The sequence below is a fragment of the Mastomys coucha genome, unplaced genomic scaffold (assembly GCF_008632895.1).
Source record: "Mastomys coucha isolate ucsf_1 unplaced genomic scaffold, UCSF_Mcou_1 pScaffold13, whole genome shotgun sequence".
In the NCBI taxonomy this organism is placed as follows: Eukaryota; Metazoa; Chordata; class Mammalia; order Rodentia; family Muridae; genus Mastomys; species Mastomys coucha.
Window position 1 is genome coordinate 46,991,381 of NW_022196895.1, and position 18,458 is coordinate 47,009,838.

The 18,458-nt window shown below is 39.3% G+C and overlaps 1 protein-coding gene and 1 long non-coding RNA gene across 5 annotated transcripts in view; both read left to right on the plus strand.

The window, feature by feature from the left end:
* The window catches only part of Prr16 (proline rich 16), a 303,614-nt gene that overhangs the window by 23,810 nt on the left and 261,346 nt on the right, over positions 1 to 18,458 (plus strand). The window lies entirely within an intron of this gene.
* Positions 4,869 to 6,301, plus strand: LOC116087152. 2 transcript variants are annotated; one of them, XR_004117270.1, is made up of 2 exons: positions 4,869 to 5,555; positions 6,029 to 6,301. It is a non-coding gene; the product is annotated as an uncharacterized LOC116087152 (long non-coding RNA). The 2 variants fall into 2 exon arrangements; XR_004117271.1 differs by having other exon boundaries at positions 6,133 to 6,301.

Below are 18,458 nucleotides of genomic sequence, written 5' to 3' on the forward strand. Positions count from 1 at the left end.
TTTTTTTTTTTTTTTTTTTTACCTCCACTTTCCATGCTGATATTTGGTATGGTCTAGGGTCCTGTGAGGCTTGTTCAATTACTGGGAGCTGTTGCTAAATGACAACTCTTGGGAGAAAGTCAGTTTTCTTTAAGAAAGTTGTGCCTGGTAAGTAAACCATGCTCCAGTGGAAGGCCACAGGTCTAAGAATATATGGCCAGAAAAAAGAATGGACTCAATAGGTGAGAAAGCAGTGGACATACATGTGGGTAATAGTGAAATAGGGGTATTTGGGAGTGGTTGGGGTATGAATATTACCAAAATATATAGGAGGACTAAATTTATAAAATAGGGATAGGCTTAAATACACACAGAAAATTATGAAGAAATGGTACATCTCTCATAAGTTTAGCTCAGTCCTAGCTATTTAATTTCTCTAAGAAAAGGTGACTTGGTGATGCTAAAATAATGCTCCCCCTGTTTTAAACTGAATGTGAAAAAGAGATTAACGTTTTGCAAAAATTATAGCTTATGAAATTATTATGAAAGAATCATTATTTACTACCCTTTCTTGACCTTAATCTTACAAGGGAATTTTTTTATTAAGATGTGTTATGTTTATTATGTAAAGAGCTTTTGAATCAAAATCCTATTTCTAAGTATGTCTGTATCTACATATCTCCATTTGTAGAAACAAGTGGAACTGTCCAAGTTGAAAAATTGGGATATAATGTGATCTACTGCCTCATTAAAGAGAAAAAATTATTAATATACATACCAAATATCACTGGGAAAGAGAGGAGAGGCTCCAGTACTCTCAGAATAAAATGTCTTAGTGATTCACTGTGAACTGAAACAACACTCCTGGAGGGAAGTTTGTCATGACAAATCAGAACCCTTCTCAACCTTTTGTATGAGTAACTCCACTTGAAGGAATTACCCTAAAAGAATAGATAAGCGTAGAAGAACACATCAATTAATTCTACAACAATCCTTAAACAATTTAATGTTTTAATTTTATTTCATTTTTAATTTTAAGTTTTTATAATTTTTATTTGAAAGGCATTAATTCTTTTTTAAGATTTATTTATTCATTTTATGTATATTTTCTTTGTGTATATTAGTATGCTGTCTTCATTCAAACCAGAAGAGAGCATTGAATATTATTACAGATGGTTGTGAGCCACCATGTATTTGCTAGGAATTGAACTCAGGACTTCTGGAAAAGTAGCCAGTGTTACACTGCTGAGCCAACTCTCCAGTCCAGATATTAATTCTTAATCAGTGAATAACTATAATATATTATTCTCTAAAGCATATATTTAAAAAAAATATTTCCTTATTTTTAGTAATTCTTTGAGAATTTTGTAAACTGTACCTTGATCTCTACTCCTCCCGGATCCATTTCTCTTCCCCACCCACTCAACTTTGTATTCTCACTGTTTAGAACACAACTAGTAGATGGAAATCCATCAATTTTAGTTTGTATTACTCATAAACTCTTGAATGTGTGGCCCTCACTGAAGCATTATTGATGTGGAATTCTTAGCTCACATAAGCCACGTACAATAAATACTCAAGGGACAAATATTTTTATTGTCTCGACATTTTAGGCAGGAAATTCCTTTAATTATTCTTGTGGCTATGGCAGGAAAGTTTTCTATTATACAAAACAGAAATTTGATTCAAGGGCAAATAACTGCCATAGGCTGTGCATGCTTAAAATACAGCCCAGCCTGGGTGTGAATCTGGAAACCTTCCTTTAGATCCAGTTCTGATGCAAACCCTAAGCGAGTCTTATTCCTTGTGGTAACAGTTTCCTTTTTAATACTTAAGGAGTGGACACTACCTTCTTTTTTCTTTTTAGATCTAACAGTTTCATATCACCAATATTGAGTTCACCCTAATAAAACAGAAATAAACTTGAGGTTAACACAATTGTGTTTAAAAGAACAAGTAATTTTTGGTGTCTATGTTGCTGGTCTTTGGAAGTGAGAGAATGTCTTTGACTAATATAATATAATGTAAACTTTCTTATATTTATCAGTGACATCATTATATTGCAAGCCAAATACATGTTTATTCATTTAAGAAATACTTTGGGGAGTTGATAGCTTTATATTTTACATTTAAACATATGAAATACTAGATGGAACACTAGGTTGAAAATATTGTTATGGACCCAGTAATTATTAAGTAAAAACTCCATTTTTCACCATTGAAAGTTTTATAAGTCTATTATAATATAAAGCATTTATATTATTTTTAGACCAGAATACTTACACTTTATGTTAGATCAAAGGAAGAAAAAGAAGAGAAGCAACAGAAAAAATATTTCCTCAGAAGAACACTCAAATTCCAAAGATTCCTTATTTTAAAAATTGAGTTTTATTCATTTCTACTCACATGAAATTTTGTACTATTACATGCTCTTACTTAAGGAGGGGTAGGAAACCCTGTTCACTCGCCAACTGTGTGTGGCCTTATCAGAGTACACAGAATCACAAAGTCTGGAACCCAGTGGCTGTCGGAAAGCAAAGCAGAAGCAAACAAGAAGCTTCCCATAGTCTTCAAAGCTGAGGGCACTTACTGTCTCTTAAGTAAGAGTCACACCTCCTTGTGAAAAAACTTGTCAGTAAAATAACCCAGTTGCTGCAAACACATTGGTATTTGGCAGACAGGTTTCAGCTCCCCATGGCTCTCTCTACCCCAACCCCTCCTCTTGCTACGGATGCTACTGGAATTGGATCAGTAGCTGTGTCATATCCTCTCAAGTTCTAGAAATCTGTCATTGGGAGATTACAACACGTATTCTACATTCATCTGCAGCACAAATGGAGCCAAAGGGATGATAAGAGCCTTGAATCTCTACCAGGTTCTCTTGAAGCATGCAGTTAATATAATTCTGAATGATCATGGTGCTGTCTCTAATCTTACTTATGTGAGGACTGCTGGCTTTGCAGAAGGCTGTCATGCACTGTGATGATATAGTTCAAAGAAACGGTTTGTTCTGATTTTTGAGACATATTTTCAATTTAAAAGAAAGTGGTCTTCCACCCTTCATGGCTTTCACATGGATGATAATCATTTGATCCAAGATGGGCAGACTTTTGGAGAGAAGATGATGGTGTGACTGCCAATAGATATCAAGTGGGAATTCACAGGAGGCCACGAAGCCAGTGCTTACTACACAGATGACGAGCTCCCTTCATCAGCAATCTTCTCTGAAGCCAAGATCCTTAGGGGCTTGGCAGCCCTGTAACATTTTCACGCCCTGTATTAGTTGTTAGTTGTCAGAGGTCACACACTCAGAGATCACCTGCACTGTCAAAATGAAAATTTCTGAGGCCTGTAGTCATAAATCTATAGGAAACAAAACACTGGATCTTTTAAGAATTCCAGCAAACACATATGGAGGATTCATAAAGTAGGAAGGTTTATTGTATCCCCTCTTTCATGTTCTTAGTAACTTTTCTATTAGATTTTTTTCCCCTAAATAACTTTTGGAATATAATCTGAAAAGCAAGCTGCATGGCAATCGTTTCAAAAATAATAAAAAAAAGTCATTGCACCTGATTAATTTCATTCTCTCCTTTCTCTGTGTTTTCTCTTCTCTTTGTCCTCTTTTAACTACTCTAGGATATTCAAGATTATACTAATTTAATGAGGCTTCTTCTAAGGATTTGAATGGAAAAGGTTAAAGTCTGATAGGATGCCAATAGAGTTCTTTCATTAAAAAAAAAAACTCACTATCTCCCTCTGTGTGTGTTTATATGTGTATGCGCATGTGTGTGTGTGTGTTTGTTTGTTTGTTGTTAACTATATGATGGTTAGAGGACAAATTTTTAAAGTCAGTCCTCTCCTTCCAAATTTTCTTGGGTTTCAAGGGCCTATTCTTGTAAGGCAAGAGCTTTAAAGGATGAACCCTCTTGAGGTTAAAAACTCTCGTGATAAGGTTTTTAATGAAGAAACAGTCTCTGACTCAGTTTCTCACTAAAATATTCTTGAACAATACATTTTAACTATATTGAACAGGGCCTTGTCTCTGATGTACATAGACCGGCAGACATAACAATTCTTCCTAGATTGTACTTCTGTATCCCACAGAACAGGTAAAGAGAACTTGCGTAGCTGAAGTTAAACTCCCAGACTGGAACTTAATAGATGATTTTAGGAGAGAGTTTGTAAGTGATCAAGATTTCAAGGCTCATGAAGCTTACAAGGGGGAACAGAATTCTATTGGAAGTTGGACCAGAAATCATTGGTAACACATTCAGCTGAATGTTTGGCTGTTCTACTCTTGTGTAGAAACTTGGATGCAGTGGAGTAAGTTCTGTTTGGGGATAGCATAACGTCTGAGCTTTGGCACAATTATTACTTTCTGCTCTTGGTCAGGTTTATAATGAATAAGAACAAAAGATGTGAAATGTGTGCCTTAGTGAGGAAAGGAACTTGAAAACAGCTAGTATTGTGAGCCGGGCAGGCAAAGGCAGATAAGTTAAATAATTATTGAAGATACTAACTTAATTAAGTGAGAAAACTTACACTTTATACTGAGATGTTAGGTATAGGTATGTAAGGTATTTAAGGAAGGGTACCTTAAAGCTCTAGCTCAAAACATGTAAATTTAGCTAAAAAGAAGGAACCTGAATCAGACTGATATGAAGGAATTTCTTGCTCAAAGACAACCATGTACAGAAGTGCCCAGATGCTAGTGCACACATAGCTAAGGTACCCAGAGTGAAGCATTACATCTGTGGTAGCAAGGGCTAGACTTAATCTGGAGTTGGCAGCTCATGCTGACATCCTCCATGCCATACTGGTTTTCCAGCATCTTTGCAGGCAGGCAAAATGAAAGCGTGATGTCAGGTCATAGAAGAACCAAGGTTCCAGACAACAGTTGAGGAAAGGCAATATGCTAAAGGGTTAGAGTTCCTGCATGTATCTTCTGAGTACTCTGTTCATGCCATCTGTGTACAGGAAGTCTACATTGTAATACAAACTCCAGTATAAGGTAGACGCCAGGAACATGGGGTGTTCACCAGCAGTCGATGAAGGGATGTAGTAGAGACAGAGGCTATAAGCACCAGAGGAATCACAACATGGTGGTAGGGCTACTTAATCCTGGCAGAACTCAGATGATGCCAGTGGCAGCCCCAGATGCTGGTCAGGAATTGGATGTTTCTCTGGCTTTTTTTAGTCTCATTTTAACTTTCTATATTCTCATTCTTCCCATTCCACACCATACCATTGCATATTCTATGTATGTACCTTGAGTTTTGATATTTGTAGGAGAATGTTGTTAAGACATTGACTTAAATCTTAGAAGAGACTTTGAGCTTTAGAGCAATATAGAACATTAAGACTTTGGGAAGGCATAAAGTTGGGCTGTGAGATTACCATGTGTCTTTGTGTCCCAACAATGACTATTTTGACTTCAGAGTGATGTGGTCAGGTGTCACATTGACAGGGGGTGTATTTGACGTAGTTATATTTCATTGTCAACATGGCAGGGTATGGTGAAGGCCTTTCCAGGAAAGTTAACCTGAGGAGGAAGATTCTTCCTAAACATGGCGGTACTATCCTGTGTGATGAGGGTCCATACTGAATCAATGGGGGTGGGGTGGGTGGAGAACTCTGATGAGTGCCAGAATTCCCATCCTCTGTTTTCAGATTCACTTGATGTGAATGAGCAGTTTCATGTTATTGTTGTCAAAGCTATGAGCCACTTCTTTTGTCATATTTTCCTGGCCTTGGTAGATTATATTAAGGAACAAGCCATACCTCTTAAGTTTCTTTTCATCCTTCCTAAAGTTTCAGTGATGAGTAAGCTTCTCACCACATATACTCTCAAACTATAGGACTTTAGAACAGACTTTTTATGAGAGTTAATACCCAACAATTAATCTCATATAGTATTAAATATAAGAGTTCCAACTCAAAGCACTTTAATCATATACATAAGTATATGGTGCATATACTTAAGCATATGCCAATGCTTTCAAAGATAAAATGGCATTAACACTTATTTCTACTTATCTATGTTCAGAAACTATTTAGTCAATTGAAAACAACAAACTTTCTGGTGCTAATGATTCCTGGTTTGTGACTAGCAGCAGTTGGCAAAACAGACAAATGTATCGCCCTCTACAGGACAGATGATACCTCACCAATTTGGAATGACTATCAGAAAGCTTCATTTCTTCACTGTTTAACATGAGCAGTTTTTACCAGTGTGGAGACAGCAACATTCAAATGTTGGCCTGACGTGTTCCAGGCATCAACCATAACTCCAAAGTAAAGAGTGTAATTTAATATACTGGATATTTGTTTGTTTGTTTTTAATACATTAAAATAAAAGGGTTCCTTTTCTCATTAGAAGCAACTCTGAAAAGACATGTTAGTTGATCGCTTTTTTGTTATTTTGTTTCTGTTCTTGCATATCTATGTATGCATGTGTGTATACATGTTCTTACCTATGTAACATATGGTTGTACGAAAGTGGAGACCTGAGATTTGACTTTAACTGCTCTTCTGTCTTTTCTCTTCTCCCTCCCTCCCTTCCTTCCTTCCTTCCTTCCTTCCTTCCTTCCTTCCTTCCTTCCTTCCTTCCTTCCTTCTTTCCATCCTTCCTTCTTTCCTTCCTTCCTTGCTTTCTTGCTTTCTTTCTATTTTTTGGCAGGGCTTTATATCAAACCTAGATCTCATAGATGTGGCTGGCTTCAGATTGTGCAGGGTATCACCTGCCCCTTCCTTTTGAGACTGTAATGAAAGGAGACCCACCAACACTCACTCAGCATTTATAAATGTTCTCGGACTCCAAGCTCCTCTTGTATGCTTAGTGAGTTCTTTATTCCCTAGCCTCAGTTCACTACTTTGGAAGGTCAATCTGAAGGGTTTTGGTTCTCATCGGGGCACTAATTATTATTTGATGAACAAATCCCTGTAAATTTTGTCAGAAACTTTGCAAACTGTGACTCACTGGCTCTGTGCACAGAAACCACTGGGCGCTAGAGCAGAGCAGCAGTAGACACTCCTCGTTGTTATTTTTATTGTTTACTTCTCTCATTTCTTGAGGTGCTAATGTGCTCGCAAATTTAGTTATTTCTCAGCTTCTCGGTATAATGTATCACAATAAGGGCATTTCTATCTCCATAGAACTCACTGGTAAAGCTTCTGGGAATGGCTTAAAGGTAGTAGATGGAACTACACATTCCTACTCCATCTGACCTTCCTTTATGCATTTTCCCCTGCCTGGCTTAGGGATAACAATGTCTAGCATGCCTCCATCTTCAGATCTGGATGAAGAAAGCTGTGAATGGACTTGAGTGGCATCTGGAATAGGCATTTGTTCCAGACTTCTTGGATTGTTGCATCATCCCTGGATGGCCTAAATTTTGGCTTCCCATTATGTAAAACCCTCTGTGCTGACAGCAGTGTTACTTGGTTTTCCGTATGTGTGAGTGTATGTGTGTGTGTGTGTGTGTGTGTGCCTTTGTATATGTGTGTATATTTCTCTGTGTGTGTCTGTGTGTCTCTGTATGTGTGCGTATTTCTGTGTGTGTGAGTTTCTTTGTGTGTATGTGTCTGTATATGTGTGTGCATGTGTGTGTGTGCCTGTCTGTCTGTGTGTATGTCTCTCTGTGTGTCTGTGTATGTGTATCTGTGTATGTGTGTGCATCCTGTGTGTATGTGTGCAATGTAACACATTTTCAGCTGTTTTAAAGAAAAATGTGAAAATCCTGATATTCTACCTCTTCATAGCAGTCTTTATAAAATGATGCAGGCAATATTTTTCAATTTTATATGGAGCTTATCAATGTGATTAGACTCTCTCATTTGTAGAAAAAAAAAGGCATGTGACTTCAATATAATTGGAGTGAACTTCATAGGTCTATGTTTATCTAGTAGAGCCTGGTTTGGATTGTGTCTCCTAGCAAATATCTTATACTTGCCACTTAGGCATATCCTTCTCATTTGTAGAGATCATTACACATTCAAAAATCTTCATTTAAGGGCAAACCTCTTATTTTATAAACTATTTTAGCAGTAAAAGTTCTAAGGTTATCCTTATCTGGATATAACTGAACATTACAGGTTGTGTTGTTTTTACAGATTTAATTAGGTTTGGGGCATGATATCAACAATCTAGTTAGTCAATCAAAAATTGGTAGATTGAGATTCTATAGAGATGGGTGTAGCTTTCTATAACACGGACAATTTTACATTATATAGTTCTGCCTAGTGTGCATTGTTGAAATCCTAAGTGGCGGACCTCTAATTAGCAAGGAACATGCAGTAGCACAGTAAATCTTTATGCTGCACATTCACACATGTTTTGTGTTTCTTGTGTTCGTCTTGTAAATACTTCTACTCATACAGTTTGTAAGTGACTACAGACCTAGAATGCTGTAATCTACATCTGTACACCAGGCTTCTCCTGCTGGTTTCTGTGGAGTTATTTTCATCCATGAGTAGCACTGTTAAAACCTTCTGCATTTGGTGATACATAAGGATTAAATGACAGACGGAGACCACCAGAGGAAAGATGGTCTATTACTTTGGGCTACTTGCACATCCCTGCTTGGATGCAGTTGCCTAGTTGGAAGTCTGTGACTGTTGGTGAGGCTGTGTTGGTTTCTGTCTGACGTGAGACAAGAAAGAGTGGGTGACAAATGCTTCCTCATTGAGGATTTCTCGATTGATAATTCCTTCCATTCCCCAGTGTTAAACACAGTGACATTGAACATGACTTAGCCAGAAGCTTAAATTTGGAAGAGCAGCCTCTTACCCTCTTTAGGCGCCCGATGGCTGACTGGTGGCTTTCCACTGTCTTTTGGTGTAACTGGGGTGTTATGCTCTGCTGCTCCAGAAATAGCAGGAGAGTAATGTGGGCTGCAGTTTGTCAGGTGAACAGCAAGCAGCTCAGCGTGTACTCTACAAATTCAATCAGACAGTTTCACTAACAGGGAGCAAGTCATTTTTATTTTGTTTATTTTTTAAAATTAGCCTAGAAAGAATTAGGTATCTTGACATTCTCAAATATTAATTTCCAAATAATCACTCCTCGCTCTGTCCTTCCTCTTGCCTCCCACTCACATCCCAGGTTCATGCTTTTAGTCCTTCTCTTGTCTATCTGGTGTCTTTTTGTACCCCTCCCCCTTTGGAATACTTGTTACCTTCTCTTGATTCTTTTCTTGTGCTTTGAGCCTTTACTGGTGTTTATAGTGTTTCCATGTATGTGTATGTATTATAAACTTTGATCCACACATGAGAGAGACCATGTAGCTTGAATTGGAACTTTGTATGCTGATAAAATAGTGTTGTAAATTTTCATCCCTAGCAGCCTTTCAGGTTTTCAAGTTACTTCACAGGAACAGTCTTCCAGGTGGACATGCTGGCTTTCAGGCATGCAGGAGAGCAGATTACTTTTCACTGTACTGTGTTCTAAGTGTGCATGTTTGTAGTAGTGCAGCGGGTAGGCCTAACAGCTTCAAAGACATCACAAATGGAGCTAATCTATAAATGTTAGAGTCTTTATTGTAACAGAGACAGAACTGGGTAGACACCAGTTGTAGTGTAATTGGGCTTGTCATTAAAGACTGGCCTGACTTTTGTCATTAACTTCCTCTGACTTAGTGGTAACTTCTTACCTGCAAAGATGAGAGAACGATTTGCCTCTAAGGAGGTGATATTTATGAGCAAAGTATTTATGAATGGCAGAACACTCTGTGTTCTTAAAAGCCATTTAAATAATAAATAATAGCATTTGGTGCATTTCATAGGAGCTTGGTAATATACGTTAGAATGCAGCTCATAATGGAAATCTGATAAATAGATAGATCTCAACAGTTGGAACTGCTCCCCAGTGGAAATTGCTAAAATGAAAAATTACTGTCTGGCATGCTTATCATTGTGCAACAGAGCCTGCTATCTGTGGAGGTTTATTTTGCACCTCCTATCATTTGTAGAAAAGGATGCTGATGTCCCGTGAAATGCCATCTGTATCCACATATTGGATGTGAGACATGATGTTACCATTTTTTTTTTTTTTTGAGAAGCAGCTTTGCACATACCAGATTAAAGAGATGGGATGCAGCAGTTGATGATGGCATGGAGAACTTCGAAAATAAGACACTCAATGAATGAAATCGACTCAAACAAAGTCCCCAGATTGAACTACCCAATTAATCCTTGCTTACTGCATACCTCAAACTTGAAACAATCACATTGTGTTTTATTTTTCCTTGTCATGAAAGGAGTGGTGGGCTAAGAAAGAGGAGGCTCAGATTATGGTCCCGACCTGGTACATAATGACTATGATAATCTCACATGTAAAAATCTGTGGGTCTCTTTTTAATCATCCAGTACATTGGAGACCGTGTGGTTGGAAAGGCAGGACAGTCTTGCATTGTATAGTCTGGTTTTCGGTTTTACTATCTGAAAACCTGACCTACAGATTATGAAAATGCAGACCTGTCTTGAAGCATCGTAAACACACGCTTCTAGGAACATAGCCTAAGAGGATAATGGATCGTGAGATCTGGCGTTACCAAGAGGGGTTACTTCTTTGGGCTAATCATCTCCCTAGCATCAAAGTAGTTGGAAAACCCAAGTGGAATTATAAGCTTGTATAGCTTTCCTGGGAAGCTTAACTTGAATGACGTCAATCTCAAACCTAGGAATCTGTCCAGATAAAATGCTTGTCACTAGAAAGAAGGAGAGCTCATCCAGGGCCTCCTTCTGAACTGTGTTCCCCATACTTTTGTGTGCTTCTGTTACTGACTATTCTTCCAATCTGTTGTTATTGGTTGTCATCTTTGTATGGTCAGCTTGGCATGTCTGGCAGCCATTTTTAGCTCTTTGAAGGGGTTTCCCTTATCTTTCTCTCTGACCTATATACAGTGACATTATAATTTAATTTTCAGAGGGAATTTTTTTATCTCTTTCAGTTCTAAGTCACTGGAAAATATTTTCAATATAGCTTTCTCTTCCCCTTACTGTATGTAGTAGGTTAATTTCAATATCCACAGGGCTCAGATTCAGGGAGAGTTCTACTGAATTTATTTATATTGGGATTTAATATTTTAGAGGCAATTATACTTCTCTTTTCAGTCTCATCTGGAGAGAAAAAAAACACTTAATTCCTTTGAAAGCCATAGAAGTGAAATGCCATCTTTTTTAAAAAATTAATTAATTAATTATTTTACAATCCATATATTATTCTCCCCCACGTCCACCTTCGACTGTTCCACCACATCTCACACCTCTCCCCCACATCCTGTCTCCACATGGATGTCTCCACCCTGACTCCAACTGACCTCTAAACTCCCTGGGCCCTCCAGTCTCTTGAGGGTTAGGTGCATCTTCTCTGAATGAACACAGACCCCGCAGTCCTCTACTGTATGTGTGTTGGGGACTTCATATCAGCTGGTATATGCTGCCTGTTTCATGGTCCAGTGTTTGAGAGATCTCAGGGATCTAAATTAATTGAGAACTGCTGGTCCTCATACAGGATGGCCCTTCTCCACAGCTTCTTTCAGCCTTCCCTAATTCAACCATAGGGGTCAGCTGCTTCTGTCCATTGGTTGGGTGCAAATATCTGCATTTGACTCTTTCAGCTGCTAGTTTTCTGGAGTGCAGTCATGCTCAGAAAAAGATCCCTTTTCCTGAGTGCTCCATAGCCTCAGTAATAGTGTCAGACCTTGGGACCTCCCCTTGAGCTGAATCCCATTTTGGTCCCGTTGCTGGACCTTCTTTTCCTCAGGCATAATTGTTTCAGACAAGAACAATTATGGGTCAGAGTTTTGACTGTGGGATGGCCACCCCATCCCTCATTTGATGCCCTGTCTTCCTGCTAGAGGAGGGCTCTAGAAGTTCCCTCTCCCTACTGTCAGGCATTTCATCTGAGGTCCCTCCCTTTGTGTCCTGAGAGTCTCTCACCTCCAAGAATGCACCTCCCAGGTCTTGGGACATTCTGGAGGATTTCCCCCAACCTCCTATTTCCTGAGCTTGCCTGTTTCAGTTCTTTCTGCTGGCCCTCAGTGCTTCAGTCTTTCCCTTACCCAATCAGGTTCCCCTCTAGTTCCCATTTGTCCCCTACCCCATCCACTTTCTTACCCAGGTCCCTCCCTCTCTCCCAAGTTGTGTTAGCACTGACTTGTGTGTGTTGCATGTATGAGTCAGCTATTGCATGCATACCACAGAATAAATTTTAGGAGTGGGCCCTGGAGATTGCACTCCAGTTGTTAGTCTTTGCCATGAGCACATTTAGCATCTTACCACCTCCCCCCACATAGCATCTTCCTAATATAGTGAAGTTACAAGATGCATGTGCACAGCACTAGAGAATTGACTCTGGACAACATAGAAAACTGAGCAAACTCTCCCTTCCATGAGGCATTCTTGGAATGGAAAGCTGTTGTCCGGGGGTAAGGGAAACCTGTCTGTGTCTTTAAACTTCACTGGGACTATGCTCAGACCTATGACTCAGTTCAGCAGTTAGGTAATGTTTTATTAGAGTAGTTAGGAACAGCAAGAGTTTGGAAAGCAGTTAATGACATTTCACAATCATTTCTACCACCGCTATGCTGACTGAGCACTACCTGACGTTCAGGCATCTGCTGACCAGATTTGCTGGCTTCCCTGTGGTTCATGGAAGCCTGTTTCATTTACCACATTTCCCTCTAGCTACATGGATAGCATCCATCCTCCATCTACTGCCCTTAACTTGTTTATGAGGCATAACTTTCCATTTCCCTCTAGCTTTAAACATAAGGTTTTGAGGGCTGGCTCCTGCTGATTAAATACATAAAGGATCACAGTGGCCTGGCTGTGGTTGTGCTCCGAGCTAAAACATGCCAACAACCAAAGCAAAGAGAGGGATTATGAGTAAAGCCAAGGTATCTCACACGGAACCTCTAGGTGGGAGTCTATTGCTGTAGGAGATATTCTTCTGATTATTCTTCTGGGACGTTTTTAAGGGAAAGAAGATTTGGGGTGGGAGGGATTGTTTTCTGTCTGCAGAAAGAGACTAACAAATGAACAAACCAAGATATAAACGCAACTTAATCTGATTGTGGAATCAAATTCACTTCTTGTGAGAAGGAAATGGCATCTGGAATGCCTGTCTCAGTCAAAAGTGCCATCCCCTGTTAAAATGTGTGCTGCTTGGCTTTGTTTCAACCACTGTACAAACACCCCTTTGAAATATAGGTAACTTGGTTCTTTGCCTTGTACACCTTCAAGGACTTTCTGATGACTCTAAAGTTATGGCCGCCATCTCTCACTGCTAATTTTTCCAAGGTCGTTCCAACTCTTCTTCCTCAGTGGTCTATAGACACAATCACTCCCTGCTACTTCTCAGAGATTTCATAGGCTCAGCACTCAACAGTCCTCTTGGGATTGTATCTCTGTCACTTAGACCTGGCTTCTTCACCATCACACAGTCTTTTCTGCTTCTCTCACCAGTTCTACTCACAACACTCACAATTTCATCCCTGTGTTCTCATTTTTCCTATGCCTGCCATCATTTGGATTAACCTATATATTCATAGTTTTATTTAATATTCCATTTGATAATAGGACTCATACATTTAGGATTTTTAAAAAAAGATTTAATTTATTTTATTTATATTAGTACACTGTAGCTGTCTTCAGACACACCAGAAGAGGGCATCAGATTTCATTAGAGATGGTTGTGAGCCACCATGTGGTTGCTGGGAATTGAACTCAGGACCTCTGGAATGGCAGTCAGTGCTCTTAACCATGACTCATACATTTAAAGATCACTTGTTTTATATCATATGTCTACCACTTAGCTTTATATTTTTGGTATATAGTAAACACCAAAATAAGTTACTCGTTAATGAACAGTGATAGATGACCTACGATTCCTTTTTCAGTAGACCCTTTTCTCTATGCAGGTGCTGTTCTTTTGATTTTCATTTTTAATTTTTAAAAAACATTTTATTAGATATTTTCTTTATTTACATTTCAAATGATATCCCCTTTCCCAGTTTCCCATCTGAAAAAAAAAAAAAAAAACCTGTTCCCTACACCTCCCCCTGCTCACCAACCCACCCCCTCCTGCTTCCTGGCCCTGGCATTCCCCTGCACTGGGGCATAGAACCTTCACAAGACCAAGAGCCTCTCCTCACATTGATGACTGTCTAGGCCATCCTCTGCTATACAAATGCTGCGGGAGCCATGAGTCCTACCATGTGTACTCTTTGGTTGGTGGTTTAGTCCCTGGGAGCTCTGAGGGTACTGGTTAGTTCATATTGTCCCTAAAGGGCTGCAAACCTCTCCAGCTTCTTGGGTTCTTTCTCTACCTCCTTCATTGGGGACCCTGTGCTCAGTCCAATGGATGGCTGAGAGCCTCTACTTCTGTATTAGTTGGGCACTGGCAGAGCCTCTCAGGAGACGGCTATATCAGGCTCCTAATGATTGGCATCTGGGATGTTTGCACATTAAGCAAATCAAAGTGTTTAAGTCAATGCTGTGTCAGATTGCAGCTTTTTCTGAACATGTTGTAAAGGAATATTAATGTATTTTCTTTGGATTCTTAAAATTCATATATGTTATGTATTTTCTAGAAATAGTTATTATGCATTAGTCAACCTCGTTTTAATTAATAGAACACATTAGCTATTCCATCTCACTTTCCATAGAGTTCTCTTTCTAAATGAATGCACTTTATAAATCACTCAAATTTTGATTTGTCCTTAATTACATTAATAATATAAAGTTATTGTTAACATGGGAATGAGATCATTGCACAGGGTACTGAAGGGGAAATTGTTTTTTAGTTGGCCTCCATTAATACCAGTTTCTTACTAAACTTTACTACTCTTCTCAAGAAAAAGCTGAATAGCATTTTCTATGAGTCTTTGATAGAATCTGTACATATGTGATATTGATTCAAATAATAACCATAGCATAGCATCTTTCTTTCTTCCTTTTACCTTTGAGACAGGATTTCTCTGGGTGACGCTTCATTTCCTGGAGCTCACTCTGTAGATCAGGATGGCCTTGAACTCCCAGAGATCTGCCTGCTTCTACCTCTCAAGTGCTTGGATTAAAGGTGTGTGCCACCAGCACCCAGCTCTTAGCATGTTTCTTATTATCAATATTAACATATGTTATTAAACAGACAGGTATGAAGTGTACTGTGTGAACTGGGCTTTGGGCTTTGGTGAGTTATTAGACTGCACATCTTGTATTCAGTCGTTAATCTCGTTCCTGAACAGCATATTGACAATATTTTCTTCTCAGATTTACATCTGCTATTTTTCTCTATCAAGAATGTGGAATGTATAAGCTCTACTTTTCTAAGATTTCTTTGCATAAGACAGCTGCTTCTCTAGAGTGTCTCCATGCCCAATTTCTGTTAGAAATTAAAGTAAAAAAAATTTATAATATACTCAGGAGACATGCAAACATACATTAGCAATTATAGCCTGTTTAGATTTTGTTTAAAATCTTCACAACTTTAATATTCACAGAATATTAAGTCTGAAAGCTAACCAGGCCCCACATGGATGCTTTGCTTTTTACATGCAATTACTGATGAAAATGTAATGGTGGTTTCCAGCTGCATATTTTGAAAACTGTGCTGGTATATGATGTGTTTATAAAAAGATAAAGAGAGAGGGGGAATATGTTATATGGATGTGTAGTCAGGTTTGGGGGAAGGGGATGTCCCTCCAGGCCCATGCCAAGGCATCACTTCCCTCTGAGGGACCAGCCACAGGAAGGTATAGTATAGAATAGAGTTTATTCAGGGTATTGGTAAGGGAGTCAAGAGGGTAGTAGAGACAGAAAAAGGCAGAGAGAGAGAGAGAGACAGAGACAGACAGAGACAGACAGAGACACACACACACAGAGAGGAGAGAGAGAAAGAAAGAGACAGAGAGAGAGAGAGAGAGAGAGAGAGAGAGAGAGAGGCTGGCCATGAGTATGTGGAGAGAGGAGGAAGGGAATGGGGAAGAGAGGGGGGAAGGGCGAGAGGGCCAGGGGACAGAGCAGGAGCAAGAGGGGAAGGGCAAATGAGCAAAAGAAGGAGGGGTTGGGCAAGCAGCCCCTTTTACAGTAGGTCAGCAGCCAGGTAACTGTAGGGTGGAGTTTAGACAGAATGCTTACAGTGCGAGTGAGTGGTATTCCAAGGATTGTGGGCCTTCAGAAAGCAGGAGTGTTTTCTACTGTAGACTAATGATAATTCTTCTGTGGCAAGGAAAGCTTGTGGCTTTAGAACCTGCTGCTTTATTTCCTGTTTTAGCAATTTCCATATGGTTCCTGTGGTACCTACCAGTGGGCTTTGCCAGGCAGGCCAACTGCATTGCCTGTGGCATTTTGAATATCCTGCTGTGCCTGTATCCCAACCAAGAACAATTTCTATTGTTAGCAAGCTCAGAGAGAAATACCCACAAGGTAGATGCAGGCCAAAGAGAAGGCTGCTCTGGGATTTCCCTGAGTCAGAGTTTAAAATTGGTGGAAAGAAATACTTGGCAGTGTGAGCTTTCACAATGCTGTTCTGGGTTCGTGGGGGCTGGTGGGAAGTGTGATGTTATGATTGAGAACCTAGTGAGACACATTTGTTTGACATGAATCCTTTTGAAAAAACTATTCTTTCCCATTGTAAGATATTAATTTTAATATTTTGTATATTTTATTATGAAAACAATACAGAATGCAAAAATTATCCTTCCTAATATTATCTGCTCTGGTAAATATAAATCTGCTCTGACCATATTGGTATGTGGTCATAAACAGTGACCAATGGGGCTCTCTCTCCTTTGCTAGCTCTCATCCTCAACCACTGTAAATTTAAGTATGATAAATGCTTTTGCCTACATTCTTCCAGACATATTTAGATCATATTTTATGTACATAAGGGGATTCACATGAAATATATGATTGTCTTTAAAAATATATCTATATCTATATTTATGTCATCTATATCTATAATCTCTCTCTATCTCACACACACATACACATACACACACATACACATACACACACACACAAACACACATACACACACATGTATAGGACAACAAGATTTGATAATGGGAAAAATCCCCATACAATATCTAGGATTAAAACAATAATAAATTCTTAGGTAACCTTTCTATCAAAATGTAGCTAAGGTGTTCAGAGATTGCTGTCTGGCAAGAAAAGCATTCCAGGATGTCTACCTTGAACACTCAGCATAGAATTCCCAAGGCAATTGTTTCTTTATATCCGTCATTCCTTCTATATTAACGCTGAAAGACCCGGGAACTCGGGAGACCCTCACTCAAGTCTCGGGATAACACGACCAACCAATAACTCACAAGAGACCAATCTTGCTGCAATCACATGAGGTTTATTCAGGCCAGATCTGGGGTCCAACTCATAGCCTGGCAGGCCAGAGGGGTTCAACCCTGAACACAAGAACTGAGGGGTATTTAAAGGGAAAAACCACAAACTGGGGGTGGGGGGGTGAGAGGGTTACCAGGGAAACATAACATAAAAACAGTGGAAAATTCCAAAGGGACCCAACCCCTGGTTGAGTCAGGGTCATAAGTAAAACATTGTCAAGAGGAATGTGGTTTGGTCAATGCTTCTTAATGGCTGACCGCCATCCTGTTCCTTATTCTGGGCAATGCTATCTTCTTAATGGCTGACTGCTATCCTGTTCCTTATTCTGGGCCCTAGCTGGAGGGGGTCTCTGTGACCAACAAATTCCTGGAATTGACCAGTCCACATTCCTGGCTCGTTACAGAGACTTCCTATGCCTTCTTTAAGTAAAGGTTATACATTAATGCATTTCCATTAGCATGTTTTTTCCAAATTTCTAAATTCAGTCTTTCAACGCCTACAGAGAGAAACTTCTGGGGATGCTCGACTGACTAGAAACGATAATCAAGAACCAGGTGATACAGGGTTTAGTTTCGGTCACTGCTCTTAGTGTGGTATTTCTATATCCAACCTCCAGGACAGCAGTAAGGAACCCCTAGCCTTGATAAAGCAGAGTCTGTACAATGTCTTAGCATGTTTACAAGTCGAATAAATAAACCTGCTTTGCAAAAAGTTATGTCTGATCACAGTACTTGTTGCATTCCTTCTGAGCTGAAGGATCTGCAGTTCAACAGCCTGACGGGGAACCATTTTTCTCTGCTTTCTTGTATGTAAGGGCCATAAGAAGTCTTGTTTGCAGCCTTTTTTTTTTCTTACATTGTTTTTTTTTAATCTTTAAAAATATTTATGTCATTAAAATTTTAGTTTATTCTCTCAGACATTATGTCCCTAGTGCAGTTGCCCCTCCCTCCCTCCCCCTAACCTCTCCCTCTCTAACTCCTCTCTCCCAGAGATCCACTCCTCCAACCACTCCTTCAAGAGAGCGCAGGCCTCCCAAGAACATCAACCAGACATGACATATCAAGTTGCAATAGGATTAGGATCATACCCTTATATCAAGGCTGGATGAGTCAACC